A 27,682-nucleotide genomic window follows, 5' to 3' on the forward strand; every position below is an offset into this window, starting at 1 on the left:
AATTAAAAAATACTGTTGGAAAATTACTCCAACGATAAATTTTATCCTAGAACATAGTTAGTATTAGTATTAGTATTATTAGTAACTGAATTTTTGTGAAAAAAAATCTGGCTTTTGGATGGTTAAAAAGATAGCATAACTCTCGCACATTTTTATCATTTTGAATCTATCTACAGAACTGAAGCCAAAATAATCCACTAAGGTTTTGGAAGTCAAAATGCATCAATTGATGTCGTGATTCTCAAATTATCATTGGGTCGCCTGAAGGAGATTTGCGTTCTGAAAATTAAGCCTAAAGATAAGCCAACTGGCCAGTATTGAACACTGCAGAACAAATTTCGTCGAGATTTCAGTGTGCTGTCAGAATTTTCATAACATATGGAGCACACTATATAACAGGAATTTTACTGTTTTTACTCTATTCTTATCGAACAAACAAAACTTGACTAGTTTATTACAATAATAAAAGACAAAATAATCTGAATAATTCGCATAATTGAGCATCAATTGCTGTCGAAATATAGCCAAATTTAGAAAAATAACTTCCCAACAAACATTTTTTGCTGAACAACCGCTGAACTGAAACATTATTTAGTTCAAATTTTAAATTAGCTATCATGCTGAAAGAAGGCAACCAAAATTCAGGGAGAAGCTGCTGTTCAGCCCTTAAACATCGAGATTTGTAGAAAATAATCAGCGAAGATGACATGAAAGATCAATTGACGGATCAACAAAAAAAAAGACAAAAAGATGATGACCGATGTTTGTCCGATGTTTGCCAGCTAATTTTCCCCTCTCGTGTTATTTTTTCTTCATATAAACTTGTCTCGAACTATGAGCCTACGACTTGTTGGTCTCACGCCGCAGAAGTCAGAACCAGCCATGCATTCTGCGAATGATCAGTAATCTGTCGTTCTTAAGCGAGTGCTCTCAACCAAGGTCAATTTCATATTAAGGAATTGAAATTGAAATGCTTCGAGAATGAAAAGTAAATTTTCCGGCTAGGCCATTTATCAAGCAAAGTGACGATTAAAAAATCCTTATTTCGATCCATATCATGCATTGATTGATCAATGATTGAAAAACAGAAAGTTTGTTGTAGCTGAAAGGCACTTTCGAAGTTACCTTTGTACAGTTTACGGCTGTCAAATTTGAATGGGGTCAAAAATGGTTGGACAAACTGAACGAGTTAATCTTCAACCAAATTTCCCCTACTTTCTATTGGCTGGTATAAAACTTCCTTACATGCTGAAACAGCGCTGAAGTATTTCTTTCTTCAGTCAGAAACCTAAAACAGCAATCAGCACCTTAACACAGCATACGATCAGAGAATTGGCGTTTTTAATCAGCAAAAATGTTTGTTGGGTTATTTAGTTTAAGGGTGGTCCAAAATAGGTCCAAAGGGTGGTCCAAAATAGAAACCTTGTGGTCCAAAATACTGACCAGAGTAATGATTGAAGAAACGTGTTTTTAGGCTTAAATCTTGTTACATTGCAACAAACGACGATATTTTTCGATAGAAAAAGGCTTGATCTTCGTAATGAACGAATAAAGCAGTCGAAAATTGTAACATATGCTTGTTTATTCCAGAAAATTGCATAGCCACTTCCCAAAGCGGTCCAAAATAGGTCCGTTACCCTATTTTGCCCATTTTTTTTTTGAATATTAACTTTTTTTTCTATTAGAAAAACTTTCTTTTTTACCGGCACAACATTAACAAATATTGAAAAAAAAAAACATAATAAACATTATTTTAAAAATGATTACGATGTGTTTTCGTTGAATTTTAACCAGAATAATAAAAGAAATGATAAAAAAATAATTTGGACACTTTATTTTGCCCTTCACTGTATATTAACAGGGGCTTACTAGAACTCTCATAAAAAGATTTTCAAGAAAAATGGTTTTTTTTATCACAAAAACTAATTTCGCAGAACAGAGATAAGTTCAAAAGATCTTAAATTTGGCAGAAATATACATACTTAAAAATGCATGAGGAACAACCCATACATATGTCTAGTGTAGATCCATAGCCTTTTGTGCATGTATCACTCATTCACTGCCTGAATCCACTACTCCTGACCCTAGACCAACATGATTCGCCGTATGCCTCGCTTATTGGTTAGATTACAATTTGATGATAGTGCTGCACTGTGCTGCATCGTGCGAGGTGTTCAGTGATTTAGCGATGAATTGAACAATCGATGACCGGATAGGTCCATTAGCAATCAACAACGCAACACGACTGCTGTACAGTTGCGAACTGCTATCAGTTACATTCATCAGATCGGGATGAACCATCCCAAAGGATGAAAATCCCCAACATTCCCTAAAGTAACATTCATTATAGGGCGGAATGATACAAAGTGGTAAATTCCTGCCAAAAAAAATTCATTGATAATGAGTGATTTTTGGAACACTGCCTATAGGTATACACTAGGGTTACCATACGTACTCTTTTAAGAGTACATGTACTCTTTTTCGATCAAGAAATGGGCGTACTCTTCTTTTTGTGAAATTTTACCAAATGTACTCTTTTTTGTTGAAAGACATTTGATCAGAAAAACCTATGTATATCTTCCATTTTATGAGATTGTTTCAGATTTAATGCGAAAACTACGAAAGGAATACAGCTTACAACAAATTACTTTAACAGCTTGTTTTCATTAACATGCATATTTAGTCGTAATAAAGTGAGCGCTATAAGCGCCTTTAAGTATGCAAACAATAATCAATATATACACAACTTAGGTAATATGCTTAAATGCGCACAAATCTCAAATAATGATTGTAAAGGAAATGTACGCGTCAATAAAAAAGAAAACTGGAAATGGATTGTTTTATAACGTTTTTGTGGTTGCTCAGCATCAGCAACATCTAAATACTGCCTTTGAATAATCCAACTTTTGCATAGCCTCAACAAATTAACAGTATTTGATTGAATTGAAATATCTCTGAATATTACAGTAGTTCCCCGTTTATTCAAGGTAGTAGAAGTCTCATCAGAAAATACGAAATATGTACATCCTTTCACTTTTGTTTTGAATACCTTCCGGTGCAAAGATCGATAGTTAAATGGGAGTTAGAAAACCGGAGTTATATCGTTTCTCCTGACTTTTTTGGGTAAAAGATCTCAATGTACTCTTTTTGGTGTTTGAGGATCTGGTAACCCTAGTATACACTAGCCATCAAAGTCTGCTAGCACCAAGTGACGGTAGATGAGATTCGATCCGACTCCTATCGGCATATCGATTGGAGTTTGAGCAAACCGTTTGTTCTTCGCTGTTCCCAACAACCGGCTGCAGCTGCTGCAGGCTGGAGATGCTGAAGAGATCACCAGCAAACAGCAACGAACGAGCTACTATTATAGTAGTACGGTCTCGCGATCGCGAACACATTCATACCTATCGAAACAGGTACAGGTACCAGTAGATAATCCTGCCTGAACGACGCATGGAGAGACAACAAACGGAGCGGGGTTTGTCTGTTGTTAACTTGCCGTCAAGCCGCGCCGCACGTTGGGGAATCCAAAGAAGCTTTTGGCGTAAATATCTTTATTTGTTTTGAAGCGTTTCGCGCGGCAAGTCGCAAGTTCCCGCTTCGCGGTTCGTTAGCGGTTTCCTTCAATTTCGGTTTTGCGGGATTCCAAATTTGTTTGACATTCGAATATTACCTACGGTTAAGCTGTGCATTTATCGAAAGTGTTCCAGAATAGTTATCCACGCTAGTATAAAAAGTGTGCGTCAGTTGACTGAGTCCTATCGTGTAATGGAATCGTGATCCCGAAAAACCGTTATCGATTTGGGTGGGCTATAATTTAAAAGGTTAATTAACGTCAATTAAAAAGAAAACGTGACTGGCCTACCGAAAGGTGTGAAGGAAGAACAGTGACAAACAGAGTGGTACAAGAGAAGCAGAAAAAAAAACATAAGAAAGATATGTGCAAACTTGGCTGCCACTTGCTGAATGGATATTTTGTGAATGAATGCAGACAACATTATGAATGAAATTCACGTGTGCCCTATCGTGTCGTGCTGTATGGAGTGTGTATGGTGTAAACTTTTCGTTTCATGAATGGAATTGATCGCACTAAGCCGAAGAAAAAGAATTTAAACATACGATCAGGAATCGTCCGACTGGGATAGGTATAATGCGCAATCATACGCGTACTATGGTGGATTACTGAATATGGAAAAGGAGGAAACGAATCGCCATTATTCATCGACAAATGTCCGCTGTTGTTAAATGATACAACGATAGTGTCAAATAAAAAGTGATTCATTCGCTGTGAAATGTGTGATGTCGCTTTTGATGTTGGACATTGGATATCGCGTTGTAAGAAAAGCTGTTCCAGTCAATCAACTCCAGCCAGATACAATCTGAATTGTCCGCGCTGCCGTCATTGTCGATCGCAATTATACTGGCGCTCATTAAATATGGATTGTGAAAAGGTGAGTCAGATTGCTTTTTTTTGCGAATCGGTGAATACTTTTTAGCCGGCTTAGAATTGTTGGTATCCAGGTGTATAAGTTGTCTTCATCAAGTGTGAAAGGATAATTTGAGAATTTACTTATAAAAAAATTGTGGGGTTTGAGTTTACAGATATTTGATAATATTTTATTTAAAAAAAATTAACGAATCTGACTAACGAGTCTCATCAAACGTATAAGAATAGCCTTTTTCTCAATTTTTGAAGAGAAATATTCAAAAAGTATTTCTAGAACGTATAGGTTTTCGAACTTAGAAACCAAATTATTTTCGAAATTTTGTAATACTTTATTACTTTACAAAATCATCTCGGTTAAGGTTTTTTTTTAATACATTCTAAAATCTGTAGCCCAAAGTCAACTGAAATCATAATTATAATGTGTACCAATTTCACTCAATGCATTTGGTAGAATACCTTCAACGATTTTCGGATTACTACAAAGTTTCTCTACACCTAACAATCAAAATAACAGCCAATATTATTTTTTTACGAAAAAAAAAATGAAAATCATGTGATGGTGAAAAACAAAATCAACACATTAATCCTCATTCGTCCCTGAACCTTTAACCCGTTACAGTTCCTGGAATGGTAATTTGACACTCCTGAATAAAAGCAGTATATCTCTCTTGTTTCTCAACCGCAATTTTTAGTTTTGGAAACTTCGTAATGTAACTCAAAAATGTTTTTTTGACGGTAATCGCTGGTCCAATGATGGCATGGGTTTGATTCCTTTCTTGGTACTGGGTGATAAATCTTAATCGTAAGTTTTCCACGTCATTTATTCAGTCTGTAAAGCCTAAATCAGCTAAGACACGAACGCGATAAACGTGGTAAAGTGTCTATAATTGAAGTAAAAAAGCTAAGACAATGTATGTCTTTTAATTTCGATTTAATTTTTCTATAATGGGCGGCCCATTATGGGCCCTTCACAAGCTAATTTTGAGAAATTAATATCTTTTTTATCATAACCCCAATCATTATTTAATATTTTTAATAATTAAAAGATTAAAGCTTCGTTAAAAACTATAATGATAAAAAGAAATCGACCGATAAAACTTAAGAAATTGGTGCAAAACTGATTTTCATGTTTTTTTCTTATAATTCTCTACGAATTTCAAGCTCGTTGCGCCGTCTCTTTCCATGATCCGATCCCCCCAAATTTAGCATGCGACTTTGTGCTAGGCCTAGGATCAATTTTAGCTGTTTGTAAGATTCTCAGCGAAGTGAAATTAAAGTTTGAAGAAAAGTGAATTTTGAATGTTTGCTTAGGTCGTTTATATATTTTAGAATCGAGAAATTCTAGGTGGAATTTCGGCATTTCATTTATCTACCAACTTAGTGTTTCAAACCAAACTATTATTGAAATGAAAAATGAAAAAATAAGTTTCTTCAATTCAATTTCCGACTTGGAAAAATCATCCTAACCATTGCTGTTTTCTGCTAATAATAATAAATAAATTAAATGTTTTTCGATTATTCACTTGATTCATGATACTAACTTTTATTTTTATTGCGCTTGAAAATTCCAAAAAAAACATAATTGGATATAGTGTCTCCAGAACTTGATGGATTGAGAAAGTAGAAATAAAAGGAAAATATAATTTATTATTATGGTTACAGTTTATTCATCACAATTTGCCATCTATAAAAAAACAACTAACATCATTGCGATACTAAACGATATTGTCATCGCGCTCTGGAAGTATACAATTGTTATAATAATAATTAATAACTTTTTTTCTGCTTCTTCTAGCACAAACTAAACGACAATAAACATATTCAATTCCAACATTGTTGACATGCGCTATTCGTAGATTCCAGTGTTCGGCATCGCTAACTGAAAAACTAGCGCCACTAATTGAATCGCTAACGTATTAAAAGTTAGCGATCGCTAATTAAAATCGCTAAATGTGCTGTGTGAAATGTGATGAACTGAAATGTGTGCTGTGTGAAACGTTAAAAACCGATTTTTTTAAATTAACTTATTTCGGTTTACAGTACACATTCGTACTGTAGGTAATTCAAATATCCGAAAGATTACAAGACCAAAAAACAAAATGTGGAAAATGGAAGTTATTTTACCTTTTATGATTTTAATGAATTTTTTGATAAAAAATTACTATATTTATGGGTTTTATGCAATGATATAGTATCCCGATCAGGAGAGCATATCAAAATAATTACTCAAACGTATCTCACCAAGATATTTACATCTGATTTAGTTATAATTAAGTACTCGAAATTTTCGATTTTAAGTTTCTCCAATCTGAATTATATCTTGTTCTGATTGACAGACTTGAATGGAGTTGAGCTAATTTTCAATGATAAAGATTTTTTTTCGGATTGTCCTAAAATAAAATGATTATATCATATTTTGATATACGTGCAACTTTTTCTGAAACACGGACATCGAAGTCAACGGCCCAAACCGTGCATTAATGATTTTCGCTCAACAGTTTAAAAAAATTGAATCCAATTTTTAGGAAACCAAAAATGGAGCATGGTTTTAGCATATAATCCCGATCAGGAGGGAAAAGCTAAATTATATCAAGATGAGATATTTTGATACTAATTTTTTTTCCTATCTAAATGAGTTATTATTCAGTACTCGTAGGATGTTAAAATATCTCAAATTATATCAAAAAATCTATGCGATCATAGCTAAATTATATCAATTTTAGATATGCTCCTTTCAAGTTTATATCTTATTCAGATAGCATAGTTTGATATTGGACAGAACAAAACCTATCAAAATTATAACTTATCAAGATATGAGTGCTTCAAGAAAAATTGCTAGTGGCATATGTCAATAAACCTCATTATTTGTTAAAACCATGCCCCATTTTTGGTTTCCCAAAAGTTGGATTCAATTTTACGAATCGGTTGAGCGAAACTCATTGATGTACGGTTTGGCCTGTTGACTTCGATGTCCGTGTTTCAGAAAAAGTTGCACGTATATCAAAATCAGATATAATCATTTTATATTAGGACAATTCGAAAAAAATCTTTATCATTGAAAATGAACTCAACCACATTCAAGTCTGTCAATTAGAATAAGATATAATTCAGATTGGAGAAACTTAAAATCGATAATTTGGAGTACTTAATTATAACTGAATCAGATATAAATATCTTGGTGAGATACGTTTGAGTTATTATTTTGATATGCTCTCCTGTTCGGGATGTGGTTTATAGACATTTCACTAGAAATTATTCTCGAAGCTCTCATATCTTGATAAGTTATAATTTTGTTAGGTTTTGTTCTGTCCAATAACAAACTATGCTATCTGAACGAGATATAATCTTGAAAGGAGCATATCTAAAATTGATATAATTTAGCTTTGATAGCATAGACTTTTTGATATAATTTGAGATATTTTAACATCCTACGAGTACTAAATTATATCTCATTTTGATAGGAAAAACTTGACTATCAAAATATCTCATCTTGATATAATTTTGTTATTCTCTTCTGATCGGGATGTTATTTTTGTAAACAAGCTTTCGTGCAATTTATCCAAATTTATTTTTTCTCATTAGGTTGGAATAAATATCAATTTCTTCTTTTGTCACACCCCCCCCCCCTCTCCTCCCCTTTGAAATTTCCAAAAATCACGAAGAGGGAATAAATAAAGTTTAAAGTATTTTATGTAAATATCCGAAAGATTACAAGACCAAAAAACAAATTGTGGAAGATGGAATGAATTTTTCGATGGAAAATTACTTGATTTATAGGTTCTGTGCAATAATATAGTATGCAATTTAGTTGCATTTATTTGGTGCAATACATTCCAATTTATTCGTTTTTCGCAATATTTTTTATAATAACCCCCCCCTCACGATGTTCCAACTCCGAGTGCAGTATGCACTTCTCCACTGAGTCCTTTCGAAGTGACAATTTTCGCCTAGAGCGTATACACGCTAAGAAAATCCTACACAAAAGTAAGTGAAAAGAAGTCAAAACAACCCGTAAGTGCAGGAAGCCACTATTTAGTATGTAAAAATGATGTTACGAAAAAGTATGTAGAAAGGCTGGTACGGACGAGTATGTAGAAAGTACTCCGAAAAATATTAAAATCACACAGAGTAGGAGAATCACATACTTGAGAATCACATAGTAGAAAAAATTCTAATTAAAAATTTAAAGACAAGGAATTCTTTCAAATTGAGGATGCTTTATTTACATTCAAAAGTAAGTTTATTATTTATCAATAATGAACGATATAATAATATTAACGAGATTTTGCGATTCTTTTTTCACTTTTTCCTCCAGTTTGTTCAAGAGATCCAGCTATTTTCATACGTTTTTCTTCGGGATTTCTGTTGAATGACTGTGGAGGGATGAAGGACATGGAAGCCAGTTGCCAATTGCATCAAGTTGCGGATTCCTTATACTTCGATGCCAATCTTTGGATTCGATGATGAAGTAAATCGGGCTGACGGTGGATATCAGCAATCTAAAAAGAATGAAGATTCTAATGAAAAACAAACATCGTAGAGCTTAGTTTCTCATAAACTTACCTAGAGCAACAAAATGATTCGAAGCTATCCTTTCGTTCGTAAAGTTTTCGCGACGCACACAAATTGAATGTTTTGATATTTACCAGAGCAGGATGCCGCTAAGACTGATCCCCAATTTTACATACTTTGAAGTTGTTTTCACAGTAAGGGCCTTCAAAAATAGAAAGAACTAGCAAAATATGTAATTTCTGGTACTCACTTCTACGTAAAAATGTTTGTACTTTAAAGTATGTACTTTTTACGGTCTCAACACGTAAAATTTTTTTAGAGTGTATTGGAGTCAAAAAGATCAACTTGATAAATGACAAAAAGTATACTTCTATCAGTATTAATTTATCAGTTTGAATATATCTATGTGTAGAAGCTTGTGGTCTTTAATTAGCGGAACCAAAAAAATAGTGGAACTTTTAATTCGCTAGCACAAACATAATTTAGCAGCAAAATTAAAAAAGTTAGCGGACTAATTAGCGATAAGCGGATTAGCGCTTTTGTTCCGAACACTGGCACTGGTAGATTCATTGGAATTTTGAGTGATCGGTCAAGTGAGCAGAGAAGTAAGTGGACATCCTGTAGAATTCAAGCGCCAGTCACTTAAAACTCGAGTGATGAGTAAGTGTATATTGTCTCGCTCACTTTACATGTAAGTGAGGGACGAGTGAAATGTACATGAGCCACTTGACATGAAGAAATTCACTAAATTCTTACTCTTAAGTGAATCTTCAAGTGTATTTTATGTCTAATTTTGGATTCAGTGTAGTATCTATTAACACACTTTCCATATTCCTTTGTTTTTCCTTCCCTTTACAATATAAAAATATTAAAAAGATTTAGAAACACATTTAAACACTTTTATGAACAAATTTCCCTAGTAGGTATTGTTTTGTTAATCATAGTCACGTGATCGCTCAAATAAATTTCGAAGTTGATATTCACAGTGTTGCAAATGGGGATCTTTTTTTATTACCTGACAATTTGCGCCGAGGGTCTTTAGATCTTCCCCAAAATAGAAAATTTGATTCATTTTTACGACTGAAAATCACATGTATTTTTTTTCAGATTTTTTTGTAAATAAAATCAACCTATTTTTCAAAGCTACATAACTCTATTATTTTTCAATGCAAATCAGAAAATGGCACATCAAAACGCATTCAAATTGGATCGGTCTCTTAAATAAAATATTCAAAAAAAATTGAGTAATGATCTTCAACATGAAAAATTGTAAAAAAAGCTTCAAATGGTGTCAAAAAGTACCGTCAGCATCACCGAATATTCTGCAAAAATATCATTGTATAGCCCAATTTATGATGCAACTTTCATCTGAAAACACCAAAGTTTGCCAAAAACTTTTTTAACAGTTATGAAAGAAATAATGACAATAGTCCTATTTGCCACTGGCAGTGTTCGTGATATTATGTCTATTGTTTCACCAATACTTATCAGTTTTGGGATAATCAACCGGCTGTCGACCGGCTGCCCGTTTTTTGTACCGAGAGTTTTCTAGGTTAATTGTCCCATCTCATCTATACACGCTTAGCAAGTATGCGTAAAGCGGGCCATAGACTACACAAATGGCCTGTACAAATTCGATGATTCCACGACGATTGTTGGATCTATGCTCGGCGCTCGCCCACACACTATTATAGGACAAACATTTTTGACGCGAACACAAACGATTGCTGGCGAAAACAGCAACAAAAAAAACCATCTCCACCCCGGCTGGGAGGATGGTTTGTACAAAATATTTCGATCCCGATCGATTTTACTCCAACCGTTTGGGCGCTCATTCAAGCAGTGCCATACACTATGCAAATCGTGTTTACAGCGACAAAGTTTCATCGAATTTCATCGCATTTGTACAAATGTTGTGTAGTCTGTGGCCCGCTTAAGAGATGTCAAAAACAACTCCATAAATATCTTTGTTTGCATGCATGGTCGAACATCTGCGCTCACATAAGGAGTGTATTCGAAAAAAGCAACACTTGGTTTTTTGTATAACTTTTGAAAGCATGGATGTAAATTGATGATTTTTTTAGCAATGCTATCTAGTAATGCAATGTTTATATGTGCAAGTTTTTGTGGTGTTCTGTCAAATGGTTTTTGATTTAGCGTCCGATAAATAAGTTTTTCGACTTCAATATTTGGGCAACACTTGTGCCATCTATAATGCATACTATTAATCGTCTCTTTTTTAAAATTCAAATTAAGACTACTTTTGATTAGGTTTTCTGTTTCCTGAAGCTAACTCAAAATTTAGAATTTGGTTAAAGTTATAACAAAATTAGCCGATTGCCCTCCTTCGGCACAAGAACAATTTATTAGACTTTTTATCACTCCCCCACAATTTTTGCGTAATGGTACGACTCCAGATCCAACTTAAACACAACACAACTTAATTTGTGGGAGCTATTGAAGTGCTTTGCAGGGAAAATGATTCCATTTGGAGGCAGTCTTCTCTGTACTATTAGATATTCATCGTATCAATTGTTATGAAACAATGAGTGATTTGCAGTTTCAACAGTTCGTTAGCGTCCTCAAGTACTAGACATTAAATTTCTCATTTTTTTCTCATTGTTTATCTCCGGGAAATACAGGCAAAAAGTTTCTGGTTAGAAACCTGCCAGGTGACGGGTAAAGAGTTCGTTGCACTGTCCATTACGAAACTTTTCAAAATATCTTCCCACTAGCAGTCTAAATATTTTGCGCACGACTTGACCACCGTATTTTGATTATGTAACCGGTGGGCAGCTTTTTACCTTGTAGAAATGAATTCAGGCCATTTTTAGTCAGCTTGACGAGCCAGTCAGAAAAATTTATCTTTTTTATCACTTCCTCCATTAACATTTTGGGATTGAGCTTGAAAAAACCTTTCACATTCATTAACTTTATGGAATCAATCATCATCACTTTTATTAAATATAGTTCATCTTTTAGGACTTCTTAAACGATTATCATGATACTTAAATGATTTTTATGGTCGAATAGTTGATTTCCAGCTGTTTTGGGGACCCAATAGAACTTATCTGGATTTTTCTCGATCTCACCCATAAAATTTCGTCAATGAACTTCAGTATTGGACGCTGTGTCAAAAACCACTTGACAGATTGTCACCAAATTTTGTACACGTACACAATACATTACTAGGTAGCTTTACTGAGAATTTCATCAATTTTCATCCATGCATTTGAAAATTCTTGACAAAACAAAGTGTTGCATTCTTTTCGAATACACTGCCTGTGCAGTTAGCGTGCGCTTCTAACAACGTGGGAACAAAAATACTTATCTAAGCAGGTAAAAAACACTATATTTTGTGCTTTGTACAGTGTTTGCAGCAAAACTGACTTCAATTGTTGCATCATAAATTGGGCTGGCTATGCAATGGTATTTTTTTTCAGTATATTCGGTGATGCAGACTGTACTTTTTACACCACTTGAAGCTTTTTTAAAAAAATTCATGTTGAATGTCAATACTTAAAATTTGTGAATATTTTATTTGAAAAGCTGAAAAAATTTCAATGCGTTATGATTTCCGTTGAAAAATAGCAGAATTATGTAGCTTTGAAATATGGTTATATTTTACTTACAAAGAAAAACTCACCGAACCTAACCCGAAAAATAAAAATTTTAGAAATCTGAAAAAATACATGTGTTTTTAAGTCGTAAAAATGAATCCATTTTTCAATTTTGGGGAAGGTCTGAAGACCCCCGGCGCAAATTGTCAGATAATTTAAAAACTCCTCAAACGTTCGTGACGTCACAATGCTTTGCAAAACCATGTTTCGCAGAAATTTACCATTCCATGAGAAAAATAACGCAAAAGCTTGAAAATCAGTTTAAGAAATAGTTATAGATACATGTTTACGAAATAAAACTATATCGAGATTGTCCTTCTCTTACACTTAGAGAACAAAATTGATTTTTTTAATCCGTTAACAATTTCCAAGTATGACAGTTTTCCCATCGATGTACTGACTAGCATATTGCTACATGATTTCTTTGCATAATTAACATGTCTTCTCAAGCGATTCAAGCTGATTTTCGCTTAAAACAGCTCGAATCAATTAAATTGTCATATTTTCGAGAGAAGTGATAAACTTCTCAAACTTTGAAGGCGTTGAAAAATCTGCGCTCATCACATGCTGGGTACTACGGTCGGCTATCATTTCCCATTTAGTGTATCTTTTTTCATCTCCTACACATATAGGAGGTAGGTAGGTAAATTCCAAGTCTTCATCAAACGTCTCTTAGGGGTTTTATTTCAAATCGCTCGCGGAATTCGTGGGTGACAATCGCTTTCAACGCACGCGCTCTGTTTTGTTATTTGCGTGGTTTATGCGGCTGCGATGTTTTTCGGGGCGGAGGCAGGCACACAACTTATGAGTTTGTAGGCATATACCTGGTTCAAGCAAAATGTGACCGCGTTGATGCGACGACGACTTGGAGATTGAGACGCCCCTCGATGTTGAATGGTTGTCGGTTGGAAGATGTTACTGAACACCGTTTTGAGTATGTTTTATACCTAGTCGTTTGGGGATGCTCCTCGAAAAAAAAAACTCAACCACTTGTTCCATATCACTCTTGATCGCACCATGCAGGATCACTTCGAGCGAACACAAATTGATGGCTGCGCGTACTCCTACGCCTCGAAATCGGGTGTGAGTGCGAGCTTTTCGATATAAAATCAATGATTTAAAAGTGGTGTTTAATGAGGATCAGCTTTCCCGAATGGTGTGGAGCTTAGATTACATATTTTATGTGCGAATAATATTAAGATATTTTTTGGTCTAAATAATTTAACGGTCGTATTTTTGAAAGAATGGTTACGCATTAAAATGTTACTTTATATGAACTTTTATGTTTATCTGTGACTCGTTTTGGAACTTAGTCATAAACTATCGTGACACGATATGGGTTATTTGTTGGGAGTTAAGAGTTGCGCTATTTAAAGTGACTGATTCTTTTTATTAGAGCTAGCTCTAACTCGGATTAGTTATACCATCGGGTTTTATATTCTATTTACGTATAAAAAATGTTGCAACTAGTCGATGCATGTGAAAATGGATTACTATTCTGACTATTAAATAAAAAGTATTGAACCGATACCCATGAATTATGCCAAATAGAATTTAAAGATGAACAAAGCAGAAGCAAACATCAATTTTCTCATGGTAAATGGATAAATCTACATATCTCTACAATTAGTTTTTCTTTGCGATAGAAGAAATATAGGGGGCAATGACGCTTCTTGATCCCTTAGCTGTATATCTCGTTACTTACTTACTTAATGTTCATGCGCCGATCCTCCGGTACATAGGGCCATGGTAAAAGACCTTCACTGTTGACGATCGGGAGCCAGCGTCTTCACTTGGTCCCAGTCAAGATTCTCGTCGACAGTTCGGATTTCAGCGGCTAAGCTTCGCCGGCAAAAGATTCTGGGTTTGCCTCTTCTTCGATGTCCTTCTGGATTCCATTCAAGCGCCTCTCTAAAAATCTCATTCTAATCTCTTCGCAACGTTTGCCCAATCCATCTTCACTTATGTTCCCGAATCTCGATCTCTACCGACCTTTGATGACACCGGCGATGTAGTTACTCATTTGAGTCTTTACCGCATTTGTGCACCAAGTTTCCACCCGTACAACAATACGGATTTGACGTTTGAGTTGAAGATTCGGATTTTTGTTCGTAGAGAAGATGACGTGAGCGACAGATGTTGCGGTGACTCGCAAACGCAAATCGGCCTTTTCTAATCCGGGTTTCGATGTCTTTCTTGGTACCACGATCAGGCGTTATCTGGCTACCAAGGTATTAGAAGCACTCCACATTCTTAACTTGTTGCCCAGCTACCATGAAACTGGAGGGATTTCCTGTGTTGATTTCCATCGACTTGGTCTTTCCGACATTGACTTTGAGACCTGCTGCCTTGGAGCTTTCGGTGAGGTCGTCGATTTAGCTCTGCATATCCGGTTGTGTTTGGGCGAGCAATACAATATTGTCTGCCAGGTCAAGGTCGTTCAGTTGATCTATTGTTGAAGGATTCCACGGCAATCCTCGGTTCGGTGCACAGTCGATCGATCCTGTCAGAATCTCATCCATTACGATTAGAAAAAGTAGCGGTGATAAGACACATCCCTGTCTCACTGCAGCAGTCACCGGGATTAGATCGGACAAGACATCGTCGTGCAAGACCTTGCACGAAAATGCCTCGTACTGTGCTTCGATGAGATGGACTAGTTTCTCTGGGACCCCTCGTCACCTCAGAGCTGCCCTGATGTTTTCATTTTTTTTTTTTTTGAATATGTCTTTATTAGTCTTTTAATCATTACATTTAAGTTACATTATTAAAGTTAAATTAAAGTGTTCAGATCAATTATGATCAGTTCAATTCTTTGATACAGTTAATTTTAAACATTGTTTATTTGATTTAAATTTGCTTAAGCAATAAATAATTTGATTTGTAGGAGAATATCCTGTTGAGCAAAAAAAATGTATAAACTTAATCCTAAATCCTTAAAACTAACTTAATTGTAAAGAGAACGAATCTCTGCGATGGAAGACTGCATCGATTTGCCTCTGAAGTTGGAGATGATGTTGTTGGCCATCTCTTCGATCGATTCTATGCCTGCAATCCGATGAAGATCTTCGGTGCTGTGCCAAGGTGGAAGCCGCAAAATCATTTTCAGAACCTTGTTCTGAATCCTCTGGATGGCTTTCTTCCTCGTCGCGCAGCAGCTAGACCAAATCGGAACTGCATACATTATCGCTGGTCGAAAGACCTGTTTGTAGATTAACATCTTATTTCGCAGACACAACCTGGATTTCCTGTTGATGAGAGAATAAAGAGATTTAGTGTATTTATTACATTTAGATTGAATATCTTCAATGTGATTTTTAAAAGTAAGATTCCGATCAAGTGTAAGTCCCAAGTACTTCACATGATCAGACCATTCTAATGAAACCCCATTAAAAGTTATGGAATGATTTTCATTAGGTTTTAAAAAATTTGCTCTTGGCTTATGGGGAAATAAAATAAGTTGAGTTTTGGAAGCGTTAGGAGAAATTTTCCACATTTTCAAGTAATTCAAAAAGGAATTTAAATTTTGTTGCAATCTACTGCGTACCACCCGTAAATTTCGACCTTTGGCTGAAAGCAAAGTATCATCAGCAAATAATCTTCTACCTTTTCCTTCTGGTACATCAGGAAGATCAGAAGTAAAAATATTGTATAAGATTGGCCCAAGTATACTACCCTGAGGGACACCAGCTCTAATGGGTGTCCTTTCAGAGCATGAATTTTGATAGCTTACTTGTAAGGTTCGGCTAGTCAAATAATTTTGAATAATTTTGGTGAGATATACAGGAAAATCAAATCGAGCTAATTTAGCTACTAAACCTTTGTGCCAAACACTGTCAAAAGCTTTTTCAATATCAAGAAGAGCAACACCAGTTGAATAACCTTCAGATTTGCTAGCGTTAATCATATTAGTTACACTCAAAAGTTGATGTGTAGTAGAATGTCCATGACGAAAACCAAATTGTTCATCAGGGAAAATAGAGTTCTGATTGATGTGAATCATCATTCTATTCAAAATAACTCTCTCAAATAGTTTACTTAAGGAAGGAAGCAAACTAATTGGTCGATAACTTGAAGGCTCTGAAGCACTTTTTCCAGGTTTCAAAATTGGAGTTATTTTGGCATTTTTCCATTTATTGGGAAAATAAGCCAAGTGAAAACATTTGTTGAAGATTTTAACTAAAAAGTTTAAAGTGCTTTCAGGCAACTTTTTAATAAGAATATAGAAAATCCCATCTTCCCCCGGAGCTTTCATATTTTTAAATTTTTTGAAAATCAATTTAAGTTCATCAATATTTGTCTCACAAGAACTTTCAAACACATTTTGCTTTGAAAGAATATCATCAAATTCTAGGGAAATTTGAGCGTCAATAGGACTAACAACGTTTAAATTAAAATCATGAGCAGACTCAAATTGTTGGGCTAATTTTTGAGCTTTTTCTGAATTAGTTAAAAGAAGTTTAGCCCCATCTTTCAAAGTAGGAATTGGCTTCTGGGGCTTTTTCAGAATTTTAGTTAATTTCCAAAATGGCTTTGAGTAGGGTTTTATGTCCTCTACTGCTTTAGCAAAATTTTCATTACGAATTAAATTTAAACGACGTTTGATCTCTTTTTGAAGGTCGCAATAAATAAATTTTAAATAAGGATCCCTAGTACGTTGATATTGGCGTCGACGAATGTTTTTCAGTCGTATCAAAAACTGAAGATCATCATCGATCAAAGGTTGATTAAATTTATGTTTAACTTTAGGTATTGAAGCGGCTTTAGCATTGACTATTGAAGTTGTCAAATTTTCTACAGCCAAATCAATATCTTCTATTGAATTCAGTGGAACGTTTACATCTAAATTACGTTCAATAAAATTCATATATCGCTCCCAGTTAGCCTTTTGAAAGTTAAAAGTTGATTTTAAAGGGTTTTCAATGGGACTTTGGGATAAAGAAAAAGTTACTGGAAGGTGGTCTGAATCGAGGTCCGCATGAGTAACTAATTGACTACAATGCTCGCCTAAATCCGTTAGAACCAAATCAATTGTGGAAGGATTTCTAATTGAAGAAAAACAAGTATGCCCATTAGGATATTCAACAGTATAATAACCCGCAGAGCAGTCATTAAACAAAATATTCCCATTTGAATTTGATGAAATATTATTCCAAGATCGGTGTTTTGCATTAAAGTCACCAATAATAAAAAATTTAGATTTATTTCTGGTGAGTTTTTGTAAATCTCCCTTCAAAAAATTTTTCTGTTCACCGCTGCATTGAAAAAACAAGTATGCGGCAACAATTATAATTTTCCCCATAGAAGTTTCTAATTCAATTCCAATTGTTTCTAAGACTTTTGTATTGAAAGAAGGAAGAAGTCTAAATTTGAGACGACTATTGATGACAATAGCTACACCCCCACCTTGTCGATCAAGTCGATCATTTCGTAAAATTTTAAAGAAAGCATTGCTTTTCAAGTTATTGTCTGGCTTTAAAAAAGTTTCAGTGATGGCAGCAATATGTATGTTTTGAGTTTTCAAAAATAAAAAGAATTCATCTTGGTTAGCCAGCAAAGATCTAGCGTTCCAATTCATAATATTTAAACATCTATTTGGATCCATGAGGGAATCGTAAAGTCATAATAATTTTGTTAGCATAATTAAAAGAAGTTTGGAAAGCTTCAAACATTGAATTTGCTTTCAACATAAGTTGCATCATTTCCATTAAATTTAGATGCAAAAATTTTAATTTTTCCTCAGTAATCTCACCCAAATCAACAAAATTGTTAGAATCAGAAGAGGAAGGAGAAGAAAAAGTATTTGAATTTCGGGGATTTTCCCAAGCCTTCGCATGAACGTTGAGACTTGGTTTTTTCCCATTTTTATTAGTTAAACCTGAAGAGGGCAACCCATTTTCAACCACCTCTGAGAACGATAAACAACGAGTCTGTGGCGCAGAATCAGCCCAGGTAACATTAAAATCACTTCGGGTATTACCCAGCCGTGATTCCAATGTAGGCCGAGGCTGACTGCGAACAGGCAGGTTGTTTGCCGGTCTGACGTGTGTAGACGAAAAAGAGGAAGGAGGAGAAGAAACTTTTCTGGAAACTTTGGGGTTTTTCCTAGAAGCAACAATTTTTGCCCTAACGGGACAACCTAGAGAATTCGAGGAATGATTACCTGCGCAATTCGCACACTTGAAAAATTCTGTTTTTGGCTTATCACCACCAAAAAGGCATTTAGATTTTTCATGATCGAATGAGCCGCAAAACATGCATCTGGCATTCATTCTACAATTTTTAGTGCCATGACAAAAAGCTTGACAACGACGACATTGCGTAATATTTTGTAAAAAATTGGTATGGGATTTACGAAAAGGTTCAAATTTTACTCGACAATGAAACATAAGACGAGCCTTTTCCAAAATTTTCAAATTATTAACCTGATCCTTTTTAAAATGGATCAAATAAAGTTCAGGAGCAAAACCAACACTACTGGTATTATTCGTGTTGGTTCTTTTCCTCATTTGAATTACTTGAATTGGAGAAAAACCTAACAAAGAATTTAATTCATTTGTGATCTCATCCGGTGTCTGATCGCCGGTGAGACCACGAAGTACAACTTTAAAAGGACGATCACCTCTAGTGTCGTACGTAAAAAATTGGTGTTTTTTATTATTCAAATAATTTAAAATTTTTTGAAAATCATTAAAAGATTCCGCCAATATACGAGCAGTTCCCCTTCGACCGATCTGAAAAGAAATCTTCACATCCTTGACGGAAGTGACGATTTCTTTTCGAAAGGCATTGAAGTCAGGAATCGTGACCGTTATTGGTGGAATCTTTTCGTTTTTAAGAGTATAAGAAGAAGAAGAAGGTTTCTTAGTACTCTTATCAGAATTAAATATGAATATTTCCTCATCACCGATGTTATGAAGGACATCGAATGAATTGGAAATTTCAACTTTTTTGGCAGATGGCCCTGGATTAGATTCAGCAATCCGTTTTCTTCCGGCCCTTGAGCCGGCCGAAGACTTCCCCATGCTGGAAAGAAAAGAGAAAATATGAATAAAAGAAAATGAAAATAATTTTAGCACTGAAAAGTGCTGATTGAAATACAGGTAAGGAAAAAATAAATAATGTAAAATGTTCCTGCAGGTACACAGCAACGATACGATGCTCCGGCGTACGTGTTGACGGCTCAACGGTACAGATGGAAGTGGCCTCCCTGATGTTTTCATTGTTAAGTCGGTCGAATGCTTTTTCGAAATCAACGAACACCAGCAGAAGAGAGTCCTGGAATTCGTTGTTTTGTTCCAGTATTATTCGTAGCGTTGTGATGTGGTCCACACATGGTCGTCCGGATCGGAATCCAGCTTGTTGCCATCGGAGTGTAGCGTCGATGTTCTCCTGGATCCTATTCAGGATCACTTTGCAGAGTACTTTGAGGGTTGTACAGATCAACGTTATGCCTCGCCAGTTACCGCACTCTGTCAGGTCTCTTTTCTTCGGGACGTTTTCGAGGATCTAGTCGGCCGGGAATGTTGCGGTATCCCAAATGCCAGCGAAAAGACGGTGCAACATTTGTGCTGACAAGGCAGGGTCGGCTTTCAGCATTTCAACAGGGATTCAATCGATCCCAGGCGCTTTGTTGGATTTCATGTCTTTCCTTGCTGCTTCCGAGTTGACGCAATTGATGCGACTTACTGTTGGCGCGGTTGGCGCTTCGAGCTGCGAGTTATGTTGGCCAGCGCTATTCGTGACTCGGAAGAGTTGTGCAAAGGGCTCAGTCGTTTGAGCTGATCTGTTCGATCGGTCAATAACTGACCTGCTCGGTCTTTTAGCAGCATTCTAGCATTAGTCCTTGCACCACTAAGGCGTCGAGAAATGTTATAAAGTAATCGGCTATCTCCAGTGGCGGCGGCTCTTTCTCCCTCTTCGGCTATGGAGTTTGTCTAAGCTCTCTTGTCTCGTCTACAAGCTCGTTTAACTGCCTTTTCCAGCTACCCATATCGTAAGCGGGTGGCTGCTTTGGCTGACCCGGTACATGCCTGCTCAATTCCGACTTTCGCCTTTCTCCGATCATCGACCATCCTCCAAGTTTCATCCGACATCCATTCAATTCTTCTTCCACAAACTTTACCGAGAGTACCATGGCTCGTCGTGATAAAGGCATTCTTGATTCCACACCACTGTTCTTCGACTGTTCCGTCTGTCGGCAATTCCGAGTATGCCCTTTTCACCTCTGGATTCTCCAACCGGCGGACGTCATATCGACACCCGACTTTCTCCTCGCGCCGTTGGACACGCGCAACTCTTAGTCGTATCTCGCCAAGAACGAGGTGGTGGTCAGATGCAATTCCTGCGGTTCGTTTGTTGTGGACATCAAGAAGGCTCCTTCTCCATTTTCGGCTGAAGCATATGGGGTCAATTTGATTTTCTGTTCGGCCATCTTGGGATACCCAAGTGACCTTATGTGCTGGTCGATGGGGGAAGAGCGATCCACCGATCACCATGTTGTTGTTGCCACAAAACTCTACAAACAGCTCTCCGTTTTCGCTCATCTGTCCTAGGCCATGGCACCCCATGATGCGCTCAATCTTTGCGTTGAAGTCGCCCAAATGGATTTGAATGTCACCCTTCGGAATTTTCTCTACCATTCTTTCGTTTATCGGTCCCCATCTTATGAGGGCCGCGTAGGCCTGCGGGTTTAATAGCAAACCAACTCCTCGTTTCCGAGTAGCGCGTTCTCCTCGTATGCCAGAGTACAGCAGTACTCGCCGGACTGTGTCTTATATTCTCCAGTTTTAGGCCAACGGACTTCGCTCAGCCCCAGAATTTTAAGTTTGAGGCGGCTAGCTTCTCTAGCAAGTTGTGCCAGCTTGCCTTGTTGGGCAAGAGTTAAAACGTTCCAAGTTCCAATTCGTGTCCGTGTTTTCACGTCGTCGCCAAAGTTCCAGGTCGGTCATTTCTTGTCGGTTGTTAACCTAAGGCCCCTATCCCGTCAGGCCCCGCCCCTGACCTGGAGAATGTATATCTCGTTACCGGGATCTCGAACAAAAAGCTAATGTTCTAGCAAAATTTGCCAAATAAATCAATACATCAGAACTGTTACCTTAGAAAATTTAAAAAAATATATTTTCTCAGTTATTGAACTTGGCAGGAGGGTGCTTCTAAGGCTGAGGAAGGTTCCTATTACAATTTGAGACCCATCCCTCTTACATGAAGGGGGAGGGGGTCTCCCAAGAGAAATGTTTGAATAACTTGGGAACCATTCAAGCAAATGGTATCAAATTTAGCCTTTTAACAGTAAAGAGATATGAAGAGGGGAGGGGGGCTCTCTTACATTTTTTTTACATAATTCGAGAATTAGTCAAGCAAATGCATCCAAATTTGACATGCGAAGCAAGGCCGTGCGAACGGGGGGGGGGGGGGGGGATTTAGGGGTTTAACCGCCTTCCCTCCTTCTCCATGGGAGATTGTTTTGAAGTAAAATTTACACCGTAGTATCGGAAAATTATCTGACCTTAAAAGGTTTTTATTAACCAGTGTAACTAAACAGGAACAGAGTTTGAAACGAACCATTTTATCTTCAAAATGGTTTTTCGAGTAGGCCTTGCTCGGGTGCGGACGCGTTTTTCTGTATTTTCGTTTCTCTGCAGTTTTTAAAGTTTTGTCTTTTAAAAATAAAAATTCTAATGGTTTGAGAAAGTGAAATTTTAAAGAAAACGAAAAAATGTCTTTTCGTGTTCATAGTAAATGAAGTGGAATTAAAGGATATTGGAGTGATTTTTTGGCAGGAAAAGCTGAACGTGCACTAAACATGGATGTCACAATTCGGTAGACGGCAGACGGATTAGACCACAAGGACAGAAAATACCGTTGAGAGCTTTCCGATTTCTTTTTTGCTTACTTTCACTCTCCGACGGCTTTTGCTGATTTGAATTTTTACATTTTTTATCGATGTGGATTGTGTTAATTTACTGTGTGCCTTTCTACGGGTCGGTATTGTGAGTATATCTCTTCATTCTTATAAATACCAATACCATACTTTACACAGTACCGGTGGAAAATCCAGATTGCCAAAAAGAAGAATAGACTACAATTTTTTTTAGGCAGCAGTGGAAATAGTGATGATCAGAAGTTCGGTTTTCCCGATCGAAAAATTTTGAGGGTTTTCTTTCATTTTTTTTTTTTCAAGCAGATGGTGTAATCGTAACAGCCATCGATTGCTTTGATCGTTTAAAATAATCGATGCAGCTATTCAAAATACATAGTTAAGTAAAGCATTTAAGAGTTTTTCCCTTATCTTAATTTCACATCACTTAATTTTTTTTTGAGGATATGGTATCATAAAGTTCATTATTATCAAGTCAAAGTTGGGAGTAAGAACAACGAGGTAAGCGAAGTGCAGTTGGTTGAAAGGTAAGATGTAAAAATATGTGCAAATATGTAACTTCTCATTCATTATATATTTTAAATAGCTTAACTCTATTCTTGGTGATTAGAGGGGGGTAGGACAGGGCATCAAACGAGCGGAAAACTTATATACAATGGATTGTGGGTTTAAGCCAGCCGGAGTATCTCGGCAAATTCGGAATCATGAATAGGCTACTTAGGTTCCTTTTCAGGATTCTTAATTTGTGTCTAACAGTTTGAAGGGAGTGAGATGAGTCAAACATGCTTTTTTCCATCAGATTTTATTATTTAAATAACTTTTCAAAACAGGTTAAAATTATTTAAAGAAGTTTTGCACTTTTTTGACTGAACTTGAGAACAAAAACATAACATTTTAAAATAAAAGTCAATTATCAACTTTCCTCAAGACTTCAAGTAATTTTGAGTTCTACGACAAAAGTTATGGAATATCGAAATTACTTGTAATTATATATCCAAATTTTGAAAATCAGTTGAATTTTAATTTTTTTTATCATACACCATCATCATCAAAATATTATACTTTAATTGAAAGGAGTATAATAAACGAAATTTTTGATCAACCCTTCAGTTGAAATTAAAGAAAAGAAATGTGAATTAAGATGAATAATAAATAACAATTATTATTATTTTCCTAACAATTTATCATGGTTATTTTTAATCTGATCTGTCATTTATTTTAAAATTCTGATTTTTTTTAAATCGTGTTTTGGATTTATATTTTTGAAATTAGAAAACAAGACTGCTTTGAAATTATGTTGAAGTAAATTTCTAGTTCAACTTAAGAAACATCATTTTGGAAAATTTATCAATGACTTACCGAAAATATCGTTGATTTGAAAATTTCATTGTGATTTGTTTTGGAAATTTTGATTTATTTTATCAGTAAAATTTATTATTTTTTGAGTTTGGGTGATAATCATGAGTACGAAAAGGATGTCAGAAATTAATTTTTAATTTTATAGTGTGTTTTTGTACTGTTATTATTTTAAGCTTAATTTGAATTTCGAAGACCCCCTCCCCCCCCCCCCCCATGGACGGGTCCTTCGCATGGGCCTGAGTGCGGGGGTATTTGGATACGAGAAATCTTTCAATGATTATTTTAAACCCTTCCCTACTCTAAGTGAGATGAAAGAAAAGAGGGGGGGGGGGGGGGGGGAGCTATGTGAACGAAATTAAAATGTTACGTACCGTAAAACGGGGTAACTTTGATCGCCGGGGTATCTTTGACCAACGATACATTTCTGAACATTATCATCAATAACTCAGTCAATAGTTTGAATTTTTCAAAACTGTTTTCTACGTTTGAAAGCCTTTAAGTTCAGTATAAAACAGGCAAAATTTGGTTTGTATTTGAATTTTTTTCCTGATAGTAAAAATATAATTTCAAAATCTTAAAATATCGATTTTATCAAGGCTCGCAAACAAACAGCTCTCCTGATGATATCGAAAAGCATTTAGAAGCAAACGGGTTGTTGAATGTGAAAAAACCACTTTTTTTCCTTTGTATATGTATAGCTGTAGTGTGATTTTCATAGTCATTTGATGATTTTTTTTTATTTAAAAAAATAAGGAAATTTTCCAAAAGTAAGCCCGTATTGGAAAAATGGATAGAAACCCTATCAAATGGTTAACTTTGAAGAAAAAATTAAAATGGAAATAGTGGGAGGGCCTAGGAGAATGTGTGAAGGTAAAATTTTATTTGTTATTTGAAACTAAATCTATTTAGCAATTGTTATAATTTTTGCCCCTAAATATATGCAGCATCATTGATCTTTTTTCGATTATAAATGTTCTTAAAAGAAAACGTTAAACAACAAGGTAAAATTGAAAAACTAGCATTTGTAAATATTATGAAGGTGTTTTGTATCCTTTATGATCAAGAAAACTAGATAAAACCGTCAAAATAGAGACTGATTAATGTTAGCCCAAAGCATCCAATTCTGAGAAGAGACTAAATCGATTTTTAAATCAAATTCAAAGTAGTCTAATAAATTTCTGCAACCATGTTTTACGTGCAATGGAGTCCACAGTATTGATTTTAAAAATATGAAACATGCCACATTCCCCTCTACAGAAAAAAATAATCGAAAAATATTGAAGAAAGTGATAAATTTTACCCCGGATTACGGTACTCAAAATGTAGGTTTCTTATTGCACAAGGAAAAAAAAAACAAACAAAAATTTCCGATGTGAGGACTATACTCGAAAAAATGCAACACTTTTTGTTGTGGATAATATTTTGAATGTATTATTAGAAATTGATGAAATTTTCAGTGAAACTACCGTATAATTTAATGTTCTTGGCTATCAATGCTTCGCGGTCCCTAGTGTGTTAAGATTGGAACAGCAAATATTATTTTGAAAGCAACGTTATCGAATGTTCTACTTGATTTCGAAACATCAGCAATGGAGTAAAACGTCAAAAAAATGGATCTAAATAGTATTTTGATGAAAATTAAGGTTCTGTAGAAGATTTATTACCGCTTATTCCAGTATTTTCTGTAAATTTCACAAGTTTATCATTTTACAAGCGTCTCATAAAACTTGTGGAAATGAGGTGGTGTGCTTTATTGTACTTGGTATTTTGTAAGCTTCGTCTTTTTCTGTACCCAAGTTTCCTTGGAAAGATTTTCTCATTACCTTGAAGCCTTATTTGGGCCGAAATAAACTTTATATGTATATTGGTCGATATTTCCATCGACATTTCGATGCAAATATTAACCAATAAGCATTGCCCGGAATGCGAACGTGTTAACATCAACCACCCACGATGTCCAGGAACTTCATCGACAAGTTAGTGTCGCAACTATCCCATACTGTAACGGCCCGAAAGGTGATTGCTGGTAACCTGACGTCACCCACCGAGTACAACTTTGGTCAAAATCACTTCAAAGGCTTGATTTAAATTAGCAGTCATAAAACGCCGTAAAATCAAATCCACTTCAATAAAGAACACGCCTTTTTCTTCTTCAAAAGTCTCCAATCGTCGTCTAAAAGCCGGACTCACTTTTTCAAGCATTGCTCATCGGAGTGGCCCGAGCGCCAAATAACGTGCTCTAGGCCCCCGGACATGGAATTCCGAGAGCAAACCAAATCGATGATGTCCATTAAAAACCAAATAAACTCTTCAAATATCGTCAGTTTTAGATAAGCCAAATAAATGCCAAATACAGCATCCAGTCCCAAACGCCGCGGCGACGATATGAGGGTGCTTCACCCGGATAAAAAGAAACAAGAGAAGAAAAAACTAAATTGAGCAGCGTCGCCGCCGCCGGACCGGTGCGAAAATGACTTGAAACTTTATCCACCCACACCCTCGATGGAGCAGCAACTCCCGCGACATGAAAATCAAATGTTGTTTTGTGCGCGACAACATGTGACGAATATGGAACTAAATGAGTTGACTTTTCAGTGCGACCCCTAATCTAGCGCCCGTTCGGCCGTTTGATCGTTAAGAGGAAGGAAAAAAAAAACTTTATAAATTCGTCTGTCGCTTGATCGGTATCACCTTTAAAATCAACAATTTGCGTCGGCAGAATGTTTAAGACCATATTATCAGCACCTATTTGCTAGTTTGAAAAAAGCATTTTGGAAACATGCGTTTTCATTCAGTAAAGATTCAAGTCGAGCAATCACCCTACGAAGAACATAATTTAATTTGTATACTTTATTTTCCATATGCAAGACTATAAGCAGCGTTGAAAGTTTAAGGGTTTGTCTATCATTCATGACCGCAAGTTCAACTTAGAATTACAAAAGTTTGTCTTTTTTCACTGTTTTTCTAGTGATGAATCAGCGTGACGTGAAAAGTGTTAAGTCAAAGGTATTAAAAATTTGTTTCCGAATCAGCCAGTCCCATTGGTACATCAGGTGAATTGTGTTGTCAAAACATTCTTTCACATACAATTTTGTGGATCATTTTTCTATAAATGAGTATTTGTGAAGAGAAAATTTGGTTCATTTTCAGTTGTTTTTTTACACAGCAAATGAAGAAAAAAAGCCAGAAAGTATAATGGATCAATTTTAACATTTTCTGCGTAGTTTTCCCACCCAGTGATGGTAAATTTCGCCCGTCACGCTTGACCCGACTAGTTTTGTTTCATCAAACGACTGGCACTGTTCTCAATTGACGGAGCCTCACTACTCGCATGACGGATAAAGCACGACAACAATCAACATTTCCCCATCATCGACTGGCGAAGCTCCTACACATGGTCAAAATTTCTCCTGAGAGTGACTGGCAAATCTCTTCACACTTCGATCGGCTGCTGACGGCAGGTACAACTGACTAATTGAACGACTTGCTGGCAGAGAGCAACAATAGCAATAAAAAACTGAAAACGAGCTTGCTGGCAGGAGCAACCAGGCTTGGCAAAAGTCATCGTCATGAGGCGTGAAACTGTGACTGTGAAGCCTCTTGGTCCGTCAAACGCAATTGACTGTTCCTTAACGACCAGTCACTTCGTTTGCCAGTCATTCATTCCCCATTCATTTGAAGCTAAAATAATAACCTTGTCAAGCAATCGCATTCAAACGACCGATGACGAAAAAGAAACGCATTTATTATTATTGTTGCTCCTGCCAGCAAGCCGAAGACGACCGAAGAGGAACAAGAAAAGCATTTATTATTCGTCCATATTAATTGTTCAATGTTTTTGCGATATTGGCGATATTATAAAGC

At 36.0% G+C, this 27,682-nt stretch overlaps 1 protein-coding gene across 1 annotated transcript in view; it reads left to right on the forward strand.

Moving 5' to 3' along the window:
• Positions 1 to 3,440: 3,440 nt before the first annotated feature.
• The window catches only part of LOC129748230 (uncharacterized), a 71,661-nt gene continuing 47,419 nt past the window's right edge, over positions 3,441 to 27,682 (forward strand). The window contains exon 1 of the mRNA XM_055742754.1: positions 3,441 to 4,451. The gene's annotated coding sequence lies outside the window, so the exon portion shown is untranslated. The remainder of the gene's footprint in view (positions 4,452 to 27,682) is intronic.

The sequence above is a fragment of the Uranotaenia lowii genome, chromosome 2 (assembly GCF_029784155.1).
Source record: "Uranotaenia lowii strain MFRU-FL chromosome 2, ASM2978415v1, whole genome shotgun sequence".
Classification (NCBI taxonomy): domain Eukaryota; kingdom Metazoa; phylum Arthropoda; class Insecta; order Diptera; family Culicidae; genus Uranotaenia; species Uranotaenia lowii.